Source organism: Peromyscus leucopus, chromosome 12 (assembly GCF_004664715.2).
Source record: "Peromyscus leucopus breed LL Stock chromosome 12, UCI_PerLeu_2.1, whole genome shotgun sequence".
In the NCBI taxonomy this organism is placed as follows: domain Eukaryota; kingdom Metazoa; phylum Chordata; class Mammalia; order Rodentia; family Cricetidae; genus Peromyscus; species Peromyscus leucopus.
The window spans coordinates 51,681,253-51,698,192 of record NC_051073.1 but is presented as its reverse complement, the minus strand read 5'-3'; the positions used below and the strand labels follow the sequence as shown (position 1 = coordinate 51,698,192).

General features: G+C 46.0%; 1 protein-coding gene across 3 annotated transcripts in view; it reads right to left on the bottom strand.

The window, feature by feature from the left end:
* Nucleotides 1-16,940, bottom strand: part of Boc (BOC cell adhesion associated, oncogene regulated) — a 73,340-nt gene that overhangs the window by 36,238 nt on the left and 20,162 nt on the right. The gene's annotated exons all lie outside the window — the stretch shown is intronic.

The following is a 16,940-nucleotide window of genomic DNA, read 5'->3' as shown; positions in this document are numbered from 1 at the left end:
AGTATCTATGTGGGTGAGTCCAGACACTGGAACAGACAAAAAGCATCCTTCTTGTTCACTATCAAAAGCTATGTATCCATGGCTACGTGACATGCCATGTCATAGTGCAGAATGCTGTTGGGCAATGCTGTTAGATGTGAACTGAGTTCCTCTTTGGGGGGATGGTCCTCATGTTCCCAGTGACTCCTGAAAGCTTCAAGTCTCCTCTACCCCCAACGTCTCACATAGGTCCTTAGGAACTCCTTTATTCCCAGAATAAACCTACCTCCTAAGTTTGTCAACAGCCTCTATTGCCCCAAACACAAAACAGACGAGGGTCACAGTGTCTGCCAGAACTCTGACTCCCTCAGTGCACAGAGCCTTATTTCAGCTTTGCCTTCCCGCTTCCAATTCTCTCTACCCCTAGAGCAGAATTCTGGGGCTTCCACCTTCATCATGCACAGGGTTGCAATCTCTGTCTGGGACGACAGTCCCCTGGGGATTCTGACCGCATTGCGTCTCCAGCTGCCTGATACACCATCAGCCACCCTTTATTACCTGCCTAACGCCTTCACCTCTCCTCTCCCACAGTTATTATTATCCCCAGAGCTATGGTTCTTCAAAAGACTCTTCAAAATCGCAAAGGCAACTGAATATCCCGATACATTCTTCTACTATTGCCCCAAACAAGGCATTGTTTCTATGCTTTCTGCTGGCGTATCTGTAGCATGACCAAATAAGGAAGATGGATCAACACCTTTATTAGACAGAGACATCGAAACGATTTCCAGAGCCGGGCGGTGGTGGCGTATGCCTTTAATCCCAGCACTTGGGAGGCAGAGCCAGGTGGATCTCTGTGAGTTCGAGGCCAGCCTGGGCTACAGAGCGAGATCCAGGACAGGCACCAAAACTACATGGAGAAACCATGTCTCAAAAAAGGGGGAAAAAAAGAGTTCCAGGAACAAGAAAACAATGTTCTGATGACCAGAGAGTAGCAGACTACCACCCCTCCAATCATGTGCATTTGCAGTATTTTTATATGAAGTAGAGTTGGAGTATTTATTTACTTACTATTTGTGTAAGGGCTTGGGGGTGCACGCACACAAGCATGTGGAGGCAGGAAGTCAACATCTTATGTCCTCAATTGCTCTCTAACTTATTTTTTACAGACAAGATCTCTCATTAAACTTAGAGCTCAGGGAGGCATGGTAGCACATGCCTTCAATTCCAGCACTTGGGAGGCAGAGGCTGGTGGATTTCTGAGTTCAAGGCTAGCCTGATCTACAGAGAGAATTCTAGGACAGCCAGGGCTACACAGAAAATTCCTGTCTCAAAAGAAAAAAACCAAACCAAACAAACAAAAAGCCCCAAATCAACAACAACAAAACCCTAGTGTCATGGAATATTAGTTTAAGATGTGTTACACTCATTTATGCTGTGGAAGATTTGTTTAATGATGCATAGATGTGTTACTTACGTTCTTTTATGTTGCATTTGTTTAACTCTGTGAAGCTGTGTTACTGTGCCTGCCTAAAACACTTGATTGGTCTAATAAAGAGCTGAACAACACAACCAATAGCTAGGCAGGAGAAAGGATGGGTGGGGCTGGCATGTGGAGAGAATAAATAAGAGGAGAAATCTAGAGAAGAGTGAGGAGGGAGAAAAGAAGGGGACACCAGGGGACAGCCACCCAGCCACCCAGCCACACAGCCAGCCACAGAGTTAGAAGGAAAGATATATAAAATAAAGAAAGGTAAAAAGCCAAGGGCAAAATGTAGTTAAAGAGAAATGGGAATATTTAAGTTAGAAAAGCTGGCTAGAAACAAACCAAACTAAGGCCAAGTATTCATAGGCAATAATAAGTCTTCATGTATTTATTGGGAGCTGGGTGGCAGGCTCACAAAGAGTAAAAAACTAAACAAAAAACAATACCCTAGAGCTCACCAATAGTGTAAACCAGCTGGCAGCAAGCCCTCGAGATGTCCCGTCTCTGCCTCCCCAGGACTGGGATTGTAGAGGGCACACACTACTGTGTCAGTTGTGTGTGTGGCTTCTGGGATCCAAATTTAAGTCTTTATGCTTGTGTAGCAGCAAGTATTTTACTGACTGGACACACCTGTCTCTGTTCCATTTCCTGTGGCTTACAAGAAAGGGTTTAATATAGATTTAAGCATGAACATTAGAATATTGCAGAAGAGATTAGTGCAAGGGGAAAGTGTTACACACTCAGGACATGAGTGTGGGCATCTCAAGAGAGGAGTGTTCAAGCATATTACCAACAGCCCTTTATATAAGTTCTGTGGTTTCTGACATTACACTGTTCAAAGAGTTCCTTCCTTCCTTCCTTCCTTCCTTCCTTCCTTCCTTCCTTCCTTCCTTCCTTCCTTCCTTCCTCCCTCCCTCCCTCTCTTTCTCTCTCCCTCCCTCCCTCCTTCGTGTGTGTGTGTGTGTGTGTGTGTGTGTGTGTGTGTGTGTGTGTGTGTTTACCAAGGCAGGATCTCTCCAGAGTTGGCCAACTTGGTAAATCTAGAGAACCTAGTTAGTCAGTTTGCTCTGGGGATCCCATCTCTACCTCCTGAGCACTGAGACTACAGACAGACCACCACTCCCACCTGCCTTTATTATGTGGATGTCAGGGTCTGAATTCTAGCCATCTCCCCAGCCAAGATAATATTTTGACTGTAAACAGAGTTCATAGTCTTATTTTTGAGATTCTCAAAAGGTTACAGGTTTACAGCCGTGAGAGGGATACGGTTAACCTCAAAAGTCATATAAGCTTAGGCCTTAAGCATGGTTCATTTTCAACATTCTTATACAAGAAATCTTTGTTTAAAAGGTTAAGCTGAGAATTTTGACACAACCAAAGAAAAAAAAATTCTTATGGTAAAGATCATTATGGCAATATAGTGATCTCAATATTTCTGAGACAGTGGCCTATGATCAAAATGTAATTCTACAACAATTGATCTAACGAGAGACTCTCAAATCTTAGTCACATTGGAAATGTGGAGGGAATGACTATGCTTCCTGATGGAGAGCTTTCCTGAGCTTCCAATCCACGCTTTCTGGCTGCCCACAGGTCTGCCTTATGTGGGCATTTCAGGCCTTCTGACCCAACCCTGCCACAGCCTCTTGCCCTGTGCTTGAGACTTGCCTAAATCCTTGGCTTTTCTTAGGCCTTTGGCTCCAGTCTTAGTCCAGCCTGGCTACTATGAGGGTGCAGAAGACCACATGGGCTCCACCCAATGAACAACCTCCGGCCCCAACCCACAATGAGGGAGGCTCATGGCGTGTTTCTTGCCCCTTGATGTTCATGCCCACCTTTTGCCAGGAACCTACAAGACCTCTCAACTGTCCTAGGAGCAGACAGGGATGTTTCCTGTTTGACAGAAAAATCTTAAGGAAGGTTTGAAAAGTCTATTTCTGACATACTCAATAATTTCCTGCAGTGTAGAAACTTTCTGTTCCTGTTTTAATAACCTAATAAATCAAAGTGCTGTTGCTTGTGAAGTGAAACTCATGGAGCGTGTGGAGCTCATGCTTAGGATGTGAGTGCTTCTGGGGACAGCAGGTGGGTGAGAGAATGCCTGCCTGCTACTGCTCCAGAGGCCAGCCAAGCTCTGCACAAGATGAGTCCTCTCATGGGCACACCAGCCCTGTGAAGTGGGACCATTATCTCTACTTCACAGGTGAAGAAACAGCGTACCAGAAACATAATTGTTCATGGTTGTGAAACTGTATGTCTTGGATGGAAGCCACATGGCTGCCTCCAGAGCCCTGTGTTTCCTGCTACTATGGAAGTCTTTCTCTACCTTTCCTATCAGGGCTGTGTACCCATTTTTCTTTCTTTCTTTCTTTCTTTCTTTCTTTCTTTCTTTCTTTCTTTCTTTCTTTCTTTCTTTCTTTCTTTCCTTCCTTCCTTCCTTCCTTCCTTCCTTCCTTCCTTCTTTCTTTCTTTCTTTCCTTCCTTCTCCTTCCTTCCTTCCTTCCTTCCTTCCTTCCTTCCTTCTCTCTCTCTCTCTCTCTCTCTCTTTCTTTCTTTCTTTCTTTCTTTCTTTCTTTCTTTCTTTCTTTCTTTCTTTCTTTCTTTCACAGAATTGGAAAGAAAGTACGGCCAGATGGTGATTTCTAGGGGAAACATCTTGCCAAAAAGCGTAACTTTCTGTGTCCTTTTCGTTTTCCAGATCATTCTTTTTCAATTCTCAATTGACGTTTTCCCAATGAGATGATGAATTAAAATAGAACCGTGCATGAGTTCCTAGTTACAGGATTTCTTTTGTAAGGGAACTAACTCATTCATGACATGCCCCAGTTTCCCCAACCCCTTAAGGAGACTGGCACCAACTTTCTTCCCAGCCTAGGAAAGACAGATGGGGACGGGGCAGAGAGAGGGAGAAGGGACAGGGCATATGAATGTGAAGCAATAGATAGATAGCCAAGTGGGAGCAAGCAAGGGACGACGTGGGCCAAGGGCTATTTCTCCCCTCGGCACAGGGCGCACGGAGGTGTTTGGGTTGTAAAATGGACAAAGGTTTCACAGAGGAAACTCAGCCCAAGTCTCCTGCTGCTTTAGGAGGACAGGACAAACACTTCCTGTTACTTCTGCACCCTTGGTAGTTTATACACTTCAAAATGGAAACAGCCCTCACTACCGCAGCCAGCCACCAGCCTGCTTTTTTTTTTAAGGGAAAAAGGAGAAGAGGAGGTAGTAGGGGAATTGAGAGAGGAGAGGGAAGCATGAATTAGCTGACCCCAAAGGGAATTCTGGGGTCTCATTTTGTAAAAGTAGAATTATGATGGGGTTGCGGGGAGGCGGGGGCAGCAACAACAGAAAAGACTGTGTAGCACTGAAGTTTCTCTCTGGCTGGCTAGGGAAACTGAATTCCAAGTTACTCTTTTCTGAGACAGGGTCTCACGCTGTAGCTCAAGCTGGCCTGGAGCTTACTAGTAGCGCAGGCTGGTCTTGAACTCAGAGTGGCTGCTCTCTCTTGACTTCTCAACACTTTACAGGGTTTTATAGGTGTGATCCAAAAACACGTCTGGCTTAGATTTATTTTTCTTTTTCTTTTTCTTTTTCTTTTTCATTTGTAGAGCTAGGTATTGAACCCAGGGTCTGACACATGACAGGCATGATCTCTACCATGGAAATATAGCCCCCCAAATTCTTTGCTTTTGTCTGTTTGGTTTGGGAAGTGCGGTGACAGAGCCCAGAACCTCACACCTCACATGTGTGTTATGGACACTTTACTGATGCTTCCTAGAGTAAGGTCCCTACTATACTTGATTGTGTAACAATTTCGAAGGTATGAGTATTAAAGAATCTTATTTAAAACACATATGCACATATCTATGTCTCTCTCTCATCTATCTATCTATCTATCTATCTATCTATCTATCTATCTATCTATCTATCTATATCTATCTATCTAACTATCTATCTATCATCTATATGATAGGAATATAAATATACATATATGTGTGTATATATATATGCAAAGTTTGAGACGGAGAACCTAACTGTGGTGTGACTTTGCCTCCTTGTGAAACAAGTGAGATGTTTTCAGAGTTGGAGGAAGACACCAGCAAGGCCTGTTATTTTTCTTGGCAATATAAAAATATGTCTGGACCCACCTTATTTTCTTACACATTTTCTCAGAAAAAGAAGAACTGTTTAAAATCTCTAAAGCAGGCAAATGGGAAAATGAATTCTTGCCATGATTTCTAGTCCCTGAGGACTAGTGACTCGCCATTTTAAAGGATGATCTGCACAAAAAAGTTTGTCTTGAGCAGCTTCGCTCCTGACACCCGTGTTTCCCACTGAAATAATCCCCTCCTCACAGCCGTTTCTGAAGCCGTCCAAAAGCAACAGCACAAAACATTTCTGGGGTTGAGACCAGGCATGAAAAATGGTGGCCTGAGAATATTTATTTATCTTTTTTTTTTTTTTTTTTTTTTTTTTTGAGAAAATAACAAACAACCGAAAGTCTATCATCAGGAGGCAGTCTGTTCCACCACTTCCCATGGGGCTGGCTGAGCACATGGAAGAGAGAGACCCTTCACACGGGCCATCTCTCTTTCTGCCTCGCCGGCTCAGACGCAGATCCTCTGCAGGGCCTGGGCCTGCACCAGTGACAGGAGAGGGTAATCAAGCAGACCACATAAGACTCCTCAGGAACAAGTGACTGGCAAGAATGAGACTTGACAGAGCCTTTTGTTCCGCTGGCTGAGAAAGGCTAGACAATTAAGTGTATCTGCCAAGGTGCGTGTTTTGACAGGCTTCCCATTTTATAGAGTAAGATTCCCCATTCCCAGTGGTCTGTGAAGGCAGAGTTAAGCATTTCTTATCCCCGGCTGGAGACAAGAAGTAAGTGGGTGCAAGTGTTGGTAACCCCAGGTCTCCAGAGAGTAGAATCCCTATACAAAAGATCACGCTGAAGGAGGTCCTAGGAAATCACAAACATTTATTTCTTGGAGAGATGAGTATGCTAATTTAGAGAGATTTAGGAAAAGGAATTTTAAAAACACTACCAAAACACCACGTATACACCCTTGAAAATATATAGTAAAAAAAAAAGTTTATTTTTACTTAAAATGGTGTGCTTTACCCACAGACCTAATTAAAAGGAAACATTTTTTAAATTGGAAGGACCTCAGGAAAAATGCAGTATGGCTTAGAATAACATCTAGTGTGTTTCCAGGCAACTGAATCTCCCAGTTAATTAAGCCAGGAGACTGGAGCTACAAGTCGTCTCAGAATCCCAATCCAGTGCTCATCTCAGTACCCAGCCCATCCCCTGCAGGGTTTCAGAACTGGTTATAACTGTTTCTGCATCTGGTTCCTTACACATAGAGATAATATTGCCTGTATTGCCATCTGTCACAGTGACGTGTGTGTGTGTGTGTGTGTGTGTGTGTGTGTGTGTGTGTGTGATGCCTGTATATTTGATGTATGTACTTCTTAGTGTGTGTGTGTTCAAGTGTGCAGTTAGAGACCTGAGACTAGCATCAGGTGTCTTTCTTGATTACTTATCGTCTCTTCTGTTTTTGAAACAGGGTCTCGAAATGAGCAAGACGCTCTTCAAATCCACTAGGCTGATTGGCCAATGAGCTTCGGATATCCACCCATCTCCTCCGTGCTAGAGAATCAGAAGTGTACCACCACCCCACCCACCTTTAACCCAGCTTTTGCACATGGGTTCTGGAGCTCTGGACTCAGGTCTTCATGTTTGTGTGGCAGGCCCGTTACAGACTGAGCTATCCCTCTAGAGAGGTAGTAACTCTCTGCATGGCAGTTTTCATCATTCTTGTCACAAGCATACTAAATCTAGAATAATCTCCTAAAGTTCATCATACAAACCCTCTATGACAAAAATTGTAAGACAAGGACAATGTGCGACCCCAAACAAGAGGTGACAAGTGACCACCTATCAAGTCGAGCAATCTTGCTAATATAACAACGAAACAAGATTTTAGGTTTGCTTTAAGTGATCATGTAGGGGTGGCGACTGCTGCATCTGTCAGCACAGTTCTAAAGACTGATATCTGAAACATCTACCTAGACCTCTCCGGCCCCTCCCTCGTCCCTACTTTCCCTCTCCCCCTCCCTTTATTTCCCTCTTGAGTGTCGGTGGGGTACATCTGTGTGTGGGTTTGCATGTGCATGTGTCTTTATACGTATGTACAGGCCAGAGAATAATCTTGGGTGTTGTTCTTCAGAAGTCATCCACATTTTTTTTTTGAGGCAGAGTCTCTCACTGTCCAGAAAACCTCTAAATAAGCTAGTCTGGCTAACGAGCAGCCCCAGACATTCAATTGTCCCCCACTCTCAATGTTGAGAGTACACCACTACTCTCAACTTTTTTTTTAAAATGTGATTTCTGGGGTTCAAGCCCAGGTCCTTCTGTGTTTTGCAAGTAGTTTACTAACTAAGATATCTTTCTAGCTCTTTTTCTTCTTTGTGTGTTGTGTGTTGTGTTGTGTGTGTGTGGGTTTGTGTGTGACAAGGTCTTGTTGTGTAGACCAGGCCAGCCTTGAACTTGAGATCCTCCTACTTCAGCTTCCCTAAGTACTGGGGTTACAAGCATATGACACCGTTCCCAGTTCCATTCTGTTGTCAAATAGGGTACAATTATAATGGTCAAGTGTTCTCAAATAATGCGCCATGCATTAGCCAGCTTCTGGGCATATTTCTCCTTTAGTCTTTATCCAGATTTTATGTGTGAGCCCATTCAAAATCTACATGTACTGTGGTTTACACTGGGGGGAATAAAGTGCTGTAATCTACCTCCTGTGGATAGTATAGAGACATTGTTAACTGTCACACAGCCAAATTTGGGATATAAATTTACTAGTACCCAGCAAATAGACTTGAGCTCTTCTTCATTTCCCAGACTCCTCTGTAGCTAATTGAAGGTCATGTGACTAGTGATGGCCAGTAAAATATGAATAGGTCCATATGTCATTTCTGGACCAGGCCAGTCATGAGCTACAGAGCCAGGTCTGTTTCTTCTGGTGTGGTGACCATAAGTGACACGTTTCAGAGCCCACAGCTATGTGACAGAAGAAAGCAGCTCAAGATGTGATATTAGAAGAAACAAACCTTTCCTTGCTCTTAACCATTCAAGTTCTGGAATTAGTCTCATGAGCCAATCCCAGCCTCCTTTATTCTAAAAACTTGGCTGGTAATGGAGTCAGTCACAAATGGAAGATGGGAAATGAGATCATTTTTAGGAAAAGCTTTCTGAATGTGGTGGTGCTTGGACTGAGTCTGTTGGGGGGGGGGGTTATCCATGTCAGGAAGAGGAGGATGTCTCCATTAGAAGGAAAAGCTGAGGTGGTGGTGGCACACACCTTTAATCCCAGCACTCGGGAGGCAGAGCCAGGAGGATCTCTGTGAGTTCGAGGCCAGCCTGGTCTTCAGAGCGAGATCCAGGACAGGTACCAAAACTACACAGAGCAACCCTGTCTCCAAAAAAAAAAAAAAAAAAAAAAAAAAAAAAAAAAAGGCAAAGCTGAGCAGTGGGAAAGCAGTGTTTGGTGTGGAGGCTGCCACATCACGAATCAGGTACTGAAAAGACTTTTCTGGAATAGTGGTCTCCCGCCATTTCCTAATTTATGATACCATATATGGACAACTGTCTCTAATACACACCTCTTTCATCAGTTAAATATATATATGGAAGGTCTAAAAAATTAAATAGGTAAGTCTAAACATATTTGAAGGACTCTGTAATCCTGACTGTTTTACAATCATTAGCTAATAACTTTTGACACAGGCTTGTTTGGGGGCAGGATCACTGCCATAATCTCTCTCAAACAGTCCGCTTGAATGCTAATTATTTTGTTGACTTCTCGTGAGTTGTGATTGCGTTCCCAAAGCTTTCCCCTCCGCCCGTGGCCACAGAAAGGTCAGCTCCACTGTTTTTCTTTCTGTGTTTGCATGCACTCAGATTATCAGCCTTCTCTTCAAGCCAGTTCCTGTGCAGCCATCTCTTTAAGCCACTTACCCTTTTGTGAGAGGTAATTTAATTAAAACTAAATAATATAATCTGAAAATCCACTTAAGAGAGAACAAGAAAGCTGAGGAGCAAATGAAGGAGTGGTTAGGGTCCCCACCGACAAGGCCTCTCCACCCAAGAGATATCTTGGATACTGTGCAGACTGGGGACACTGTTCTGTGGCCCAGAAGTGTCACTGCCAGCTCCTGGATTAAATCCTAGTGGCTGACTTATGCCCCACTTCTCCCGACAGAAATGAATGCCGAGGGAGTTGCTACTTTCAGGGCCACAATGGAATTGCTCGGAGTCACCTTTGGGAGCTTGTATCCCACTTTGGAGACCAAGAATAAAAAGTGACAGATGGGACACTGAGACAGAGTCATGCTGCGAAGATCAGGGTAAGAGAGTTGGACATTAACACAAAGACAGGGAATTCATATCCTGTGACATTTGGGGCAGAGCGGTGTGCCTGGGCTCCACGTTCTGAATCCACTATAACAAGCTGGTAACATAGGTCATTCCTCCCTCAGGCAGGTGGAAAACCCTTACCTTCTAAGGCAAAGGCACCTGGGGCCTGTCTGCAGAGAATTCCCAGAGAGAAGACCCTCTGCCATCCTAGCGAAGGACAAGGCTCTCCTTGGACTTGCCACTCTTGGTAAACTGCATCTAAATAGTTCCCACCTCCAGCAAAGAACGAAGACATTGCGAAGACAGCTCATTTCTTTGTGACTTCTACGCCTTCCTGAAAACGGCCGAGTTTCTATAGAGATTGTGTGTGTGTGTGTGTGTGTGTGTGTGTGTGTGTGTGTGTGTGTGTGTAGACGGACGGACAGACACGAGAAAAGGGAAATCGCCTCTTTTTCTTCCACACTCCCATCTCAATCCCCTCACCCTCATTCCATATAAATTCAATTTGACAACCCTGCTAATTGGATAAGAACTCCTGTGCTCCTAGGAGGCTGCGCCCTTTTCTTTGCTTCCACGTTTTCTTTCTCTCTTTTTGTTTTTGGAGGGCTCCAAACAGGGTGATTGTGCCGTTCTTTAACACGAATTCCATCTGCTTTATTTCTCTCTCTCTCCTTTCAGCGCGCCTCCTGAATATGTATGAAGCCTCCCCTCCAGCCTCACTCCGTACTGCCCCACCTCCACCTCCTACCTCTCTCCCCTCTCCCCACGGGGCTCCAGCCCCCGCCCCTTCTCTAGAGCTGGGACAAAACCCTTCCAAGGCAGCCCCCCACCCTCCTAGCTTTAGATAAACACAGGCAGTGTCAAGTGTGAGGAGGAGGGGGAGGAGGGAAGGGGTTTCAACTGCCAGTCAAGCCCCTGGCCTTCCATGCGGCCCGGGGGCCTCCCCTAATCTGCTGCATGCTTGCCATATGGGGGCTGTGTTGCCCCGGGAGACACTAACAGGCAGAACGGAGCTTAATAGAGTCCATATTCATTGTGATGCAGTGAGGTAGCTCAAGGCGCCGCTGCCCCTTCGCTGGTTTCATTCTCCTGTTCCTTACTTGCTTTCTGGTTTTCTTCTCTTTTCCTTCCTTTCAAAAGGGGCTGGTCCCCAGAGAGCTCTAATCTGGAGGGTCCTGGGCTGCTGGAAAGACTGGACCTAAGGAGGTTGGGGGTGAGGAAGAGGATGGTAGAGGGGAGGGCAGTTGAGAGGTACGCAAGGCATGGACACATCAGAGGAGCACATGTTGCGGAAGCCGGAGCCGGCACACATTAGGACCGGGTGGGTGGGTGAGTGGGCGGTGTTTAATATTTATTTATCTTGACACCAATGCCTATGTAATCCCATCATGCCCATCCCCTGCCTCCTGGTCACTTCAGTCCCAACAACATACCCTTATTAAAACCAATGGCACTACTGCTCCCGGGTGCCAGGTCTGTGACCCATTCCAAGCCCTCCATGGTTCCATTGAAAGGTTCTAGGTGTGGAAGGGTCAGAGGTCCCAGTTACTAATGTTGCTTAACAATATGTCCAAATTTCAACAAATGATGCTTGTTTGCACCGACAAGTGGCCACTGCATTGGATTGGATTGGTCCCTCGTCCCTGGTTCCTGGTTCTCTCTTTTCATCATCTTTTTTTTTTTTTTTCCCTAACATTTCATTATAAAGCCAAGGTTGGTTTCAACCAAGTGGTCCTCTTGCCTCAGCCTCCTGAGTGCTGAGATTACAAGCATCCACACTCTCTTGCCTTGTCTTCTCCTACCTTCCTTCTAGAATACCAAGCTGACCGGAACAGCCAAGCATAGTGGCACACTCCTTTAAGGCCAGCACTTGGGAGGCAGAGGCTGCTGGATCTCTGTTGAGTTTAAGGCTAGCCTGGTCTGTAGAGTGAGTTCTAAGACAGCCAGAGCTACATAGTGAGACCCTGTCTCAAAACAAAACAAAACGATATTACAGTAACAGGGCAGCTACTGTTGAAGTGTCTTGTAGCACTCAGAACTCGGTTGCTCTGACACTCCACAATGTCTTATGAGGTCGGTGTGATCAGCCTGCTGAGGATTTATGGATGGTGATTAAACACCTCGTCCGCCATCACACACAAGGTAAACCTCAGGGTCAGGATTTTCATTTTCCAAAGCTTCATGTAAGAAGTTTAGGCATAATAATTCAGATGATTCTGGCACGGATTTAGCAATTAATATCATAATTAAGAAGATCAAGTAGCCACATGAAGATAATTGTTTCTAAAAGGAGAAAATAACGCAGATCCCATTTAGTAAAAGTGAGCATCTGTGTGAGGCCATGGAAGGCGCATAGAAAATCATCAGGTGACGCAAAGATGAAGAATTATGAGTGATGCTTTAACCCTTTGAGTTCAGTTTCAAAAAGATTAAAAAGAAAAAAGAAAGAACGAAGGAAGGAAGGAAATGGGTGAACATACCCACTTTGATAGCTCCCCAACTAAGAATGATTAAATGAAGTTCAAAGGCGGCATACAGCCTTCCAGGTTCTTCACACTTGGCCTGAAGTCAACCTTTCCCATGACTTCCTCCCACTTTCTCTAATCCCAGCAAATTGCATTTTCACCCTCTGATCCTTGACCTGAACCACTGTTCCCTTTTCACTTCATCCCAGAGAAACAACTCACCCTCAAGCGCCTCCCCCTTCTCCTTCATGAAGCCTCCCACAACTGCCCCTCATTCTATCTTCTGAAGCACTTTGCACACCTGTTACACTCCATGGTGATTTCTAAGGTTTGATGAGTGTGTGTCTGTAGCCCTTGACATAGACTATCAACTCCCCAAGGCCAGGATGTGTCGAATGCATCCTCGTATTCCTTGACACGCCTCATGGCCATACTCATTGTTTGCTGAATGGAATGGTTTGGTCCAGTTAGAAGACTATGGTGGAGGAGGAACATTGAGAGGGATCTGGGGACTCGGGAGTTTGCTGAAGAACAAACATCAAAGGGTCTCAACCAGTGTCGCCAACCGCTGAGTGCTATGGAGGCTGTATGCTCCTTAAGGACAAGACTGCACCCAAGCAGATGCTCCTGTGGCCTGTGCCCATCAAGGAGCTTCTGTGGCCGCCATTTGCATTCCCTCCCTCCCCTTTGGAAGCTCCAGGCTTGCTGCAGGACTGGGTATAATCTGATCTCAGATGGTAACTGCCTGCGCTGCTGTAAGTGTGCCCTCAGCTTCAGGCTAAAAGAGGCTTGTAGAGAGGGCAGGGAGAGGGAGGAATACAAAAGCTGTTGAGTCAGAAAGAGAAGGACAGGTCCGGGCCTGAGGGGTTCAGGAAAAGAGCACAGGGAGGGGAAGAAAGATGAGAAGAGGGACGTGGGAAAGTCAGCTCAGTAAACCGAGCTCTTAGGATGTACTTAGCCCAGTCCTGGGTGCTTCATGACCACGATCACTTTCATCTCCACCACCCAGGAATGTTCCTGTCCCCAAGTGGATGCCTCGCCCAAACCCTTCATGACAGTTTATGGCATAAGGACGTTAGGGCTCATCTTAAATTTGTATTGTAGACAAAAAGCTCCTCCGCTTGTGACAATGTTGGGACTTAGGGTCAACACTAAAGAATGTTCCACCCGAGGTTCCGGCATGGGCATTACCCTTTCCACCCTCGAAGGGCCCTGTAAGATAACCTCAGGTTATTTAATCTCTTTGAGTCTTGGATTCCTCCCTGTGAAAATGAGACTGAGGACTTTGATGAGCTACTGAAAACCATGAATGAGATAATGTGTAAAAAGCAGCCTGGGCCCAGCAGTCACACAGCCAATTTGGAGAGCCGGGGTCGTGAACTTTCTGCCGAAATCAGTCCCTGGAGATCTGATTTCATGCAGTGGCATTGCCTCCTGGTGGGATTTGCAATTAATGTCATTTCAGACCAAAGACATGTCGCATTTTTTCACAACTCCGGGCCCATTAAATGTGCAGCTCCTGCTCTGTGCCTGTAACCCTCCCTATACAGTTATGCGATGGAAGATAGATATCATTGCTCTTCTTCACACATGCGCTGAAGGTCAAGGAATGAATGGTATGGAAACAGCAATGCATTCTGCATGATTTACAGAACCTCACAAAAACCGTATTTCATCTCGTGTGTGTGTGTGTGTGTGTGTGTGTGTGTGTGTGTGTGTGTGTGTGTGTGTGTGTAGGGAAGGAATCCCTGGACAAATTCTCATTAGTTTCTAATGCTTAGTCTTCACCCAGGCCTCATCAACATTTCCTATAACATAAGCTAGCAACCTTCCCCCCTCCTGCATATGTCCTTTCTGCACACTCTTGATGATGATAATAACATTAATGACCATAATTTCTCCACAGAGTGTCTCTACTTGTTCAGAGAGAACGGAGAAGATATCCCCATCCAACAGCAGGCCACTTGGCACCAGAAATTCTGAGGTGGTGTTTGCAGCGGGGAAAACATACGTGGAACTTCTCTGCAGTATTTATTCCCAGCTCCAGGAAGGATCTTGCTTCTGACCTCACGTAGCCAATGCACACGGCACAGGGAAAGGTACCCTGGCACAAAGAAAAACACCCACTCTTTCCCATCTACATGTTTCTAAATACTGAAGGTGGCCAGGACTATCCGCCACAGCACATCACTCAGTTAGTTCAAACACTGTAGTCCCTGGAAAGAAGTACGTGTACTTCAAAATCATCTGACACTTAGAGTGGACAAACAACAAAGGAAAAGCTATTATTTTTTAGCCTGGAGAGTCAAAAAAAAAAGGAAAGAAAGGTGAAAAGCAACCCTTCCCAGGACCTGCACTTAAAGCAGACCTTAAACGCTGCAAGTCCCACCGTTCAGGGCAAAAGGAGCGGTGTGTGAGCTAAACCCCTACTGTTACACATAGGCTCAGAGCAAGTCCAACACAGTTTCCACTGCAACCGCCTAATAAAAATGAGGCCCCCCAACCAGGGTGCTCTTATCCCAGGAAATTCTCCTAGGAGCACGCTAGCACTCAGCCATATGCAGGCCCTCAAGGAAGGTGTTTCCTCCAAACCACACGGAAGGACAACGGGACTTGGTTCCTAAGTGGAGTCAGAAAAGCAACGGCATCCTGTTCAATGACCACACAGAGACGCGGTGATCTATCCCATGCTGGCAAGCACAAGTTACTCCTGTTGAGAACGGTAGAGCCTTGGGGCAGGCACTGGGCATGACTAAGTACAGTCCAGCCAACCTGTCAGAAGCTGCAGGCACCGTACAGAGGGCTGAGGGGGACATGGAGAAAAACAAGGCAAGCCTCTGCCCTGACATATTTTGGTTATGCCCAAGTTAAAATGCAGCATTATGGCCTCCAGAAAGGTGAGTCACAAGATAAACTGGATCTCACTAATTGCTAAATGCGGGGACCAGCACCAGTAGCAAAGGCATCAGAAGAGTAGTAGAAATGTGAATACATGTCACTGCCTGTGCGTGTGTGCATATGTGCATATGTGTGTGCCACGGAGCTCTCAAATATGGCCTTTTTCATAAATCCCCAAAGAAGCCTTCCTTCTATCCTCCATGTTCATCCCTTACCCAGTTCCAGGAGAGTCAAAGTCTGACAGTCCCAGGATGAAAGCTGGGACCTATAACAGAAGTCAGTGTGGCAGGGTCTCCCGGGCCTCCCCTTTATCACATACACAACTTGCTTTCCTCCTTGGCACACAGTAAGCAGGTGCTCAGCCAATGTCTGCTAAGCTGTGCAAGCCTCATCTCCCAGGTTCTCCCAGGCAGTACAGCCTATGAAGTTCAGATCTGGAGAATTCCCAAGAGAGGGGCTTCTACTGCACAAGCAGAGCCTGAACAGGACAAGGGAAAGTCCTATGGCTATCTTCCCGCAGGGATTTGGTTCCCGAGCTCGAGCTCACTGTGGCCCTTTTCCAGTGGGGAAGCCAGGCAGGACCAGGCCTTCCCACTGTTCACTGCAAGCTTGGGGTGGGTGGAGTGGGTGGAGAGAGAGGATGTGGAGGAGGAGAACAAAGGGTAGTAGATGCTTGAGGACGCTTGGTTTCATTCGACAGGCATGTCAGGTATTCTGCAGCCGGTGGTTAGACTCTTCTTTCCTGTGGAACCCTTCACACAATCAGTTCTTTATGTTCCCCTGCCGGCTAGACCAATGACTCAACCGTGGTGATGCTCTTATCCACACCGGCATCTGTAGCCATAATCCGTCTCTAGGTATTTAGAAAACACCTGCTGAACCAGCCAATCATGACTTAGGTTATGGCTGGAGAGAGCTATAGTCATCCAAAACATGCGGGGGACTTTGGGAGATTGGAAAGATGTGAATTCACTGTTGGTCAAGCAACGGAATCATCACCCTGTCGCCTGAAGTCACTTCCTATGCTTTTTCCGCACAATGATTAGCTAACCCATGCATCAAGGCCCACACAGAAACCTTTCCCATGACTCAAAAAGCTCTCAGGTTCTGTGACCCAGACTGAGGGAAGACCATCAGTCCTATCTGGTGCTGGGGCCGATTCAGGCAAAGGCCAGGCAAAACCAGCCCCAACCCCCTCACTCCGCCGCCGATGCCGACAAGTCTCTGCATGCTTGGAGGACATCTGAAGGATTCAAGTGAAGAGCTACGCCTAAGGGCGAAATGGCCGAGCTGCGGAAGACACCAAGATAGATGGTGCTCCTCTCCCCCTGTCCCGAACTTGTAGAGGAACTGGTTTGGTAGGGAACCATAAGATCTATCCCATCCTGAGACAGTGAAGGAAATACAGATTGTGTTAGTAAAGCTTCTAAAACAAAGGAAGTGAGAAGCAGGGATGCAGAAATGGATGGTGAATTTTGCAATTTGATTATTTTTCAATAGGATCATTAATTCCCATCCTCAAAATTCTATTTGTGTACACTCTCTGCCCTAAAGACAGACAGGCAGGCAGGCAGGCAGGCACGTGCGCGCGCGCGCGCGCGCGCGCGCGCACGCACACACACACACACACGCACACCATACACACACACATACACATGTACACACACACACCACACACACACCATACACACAC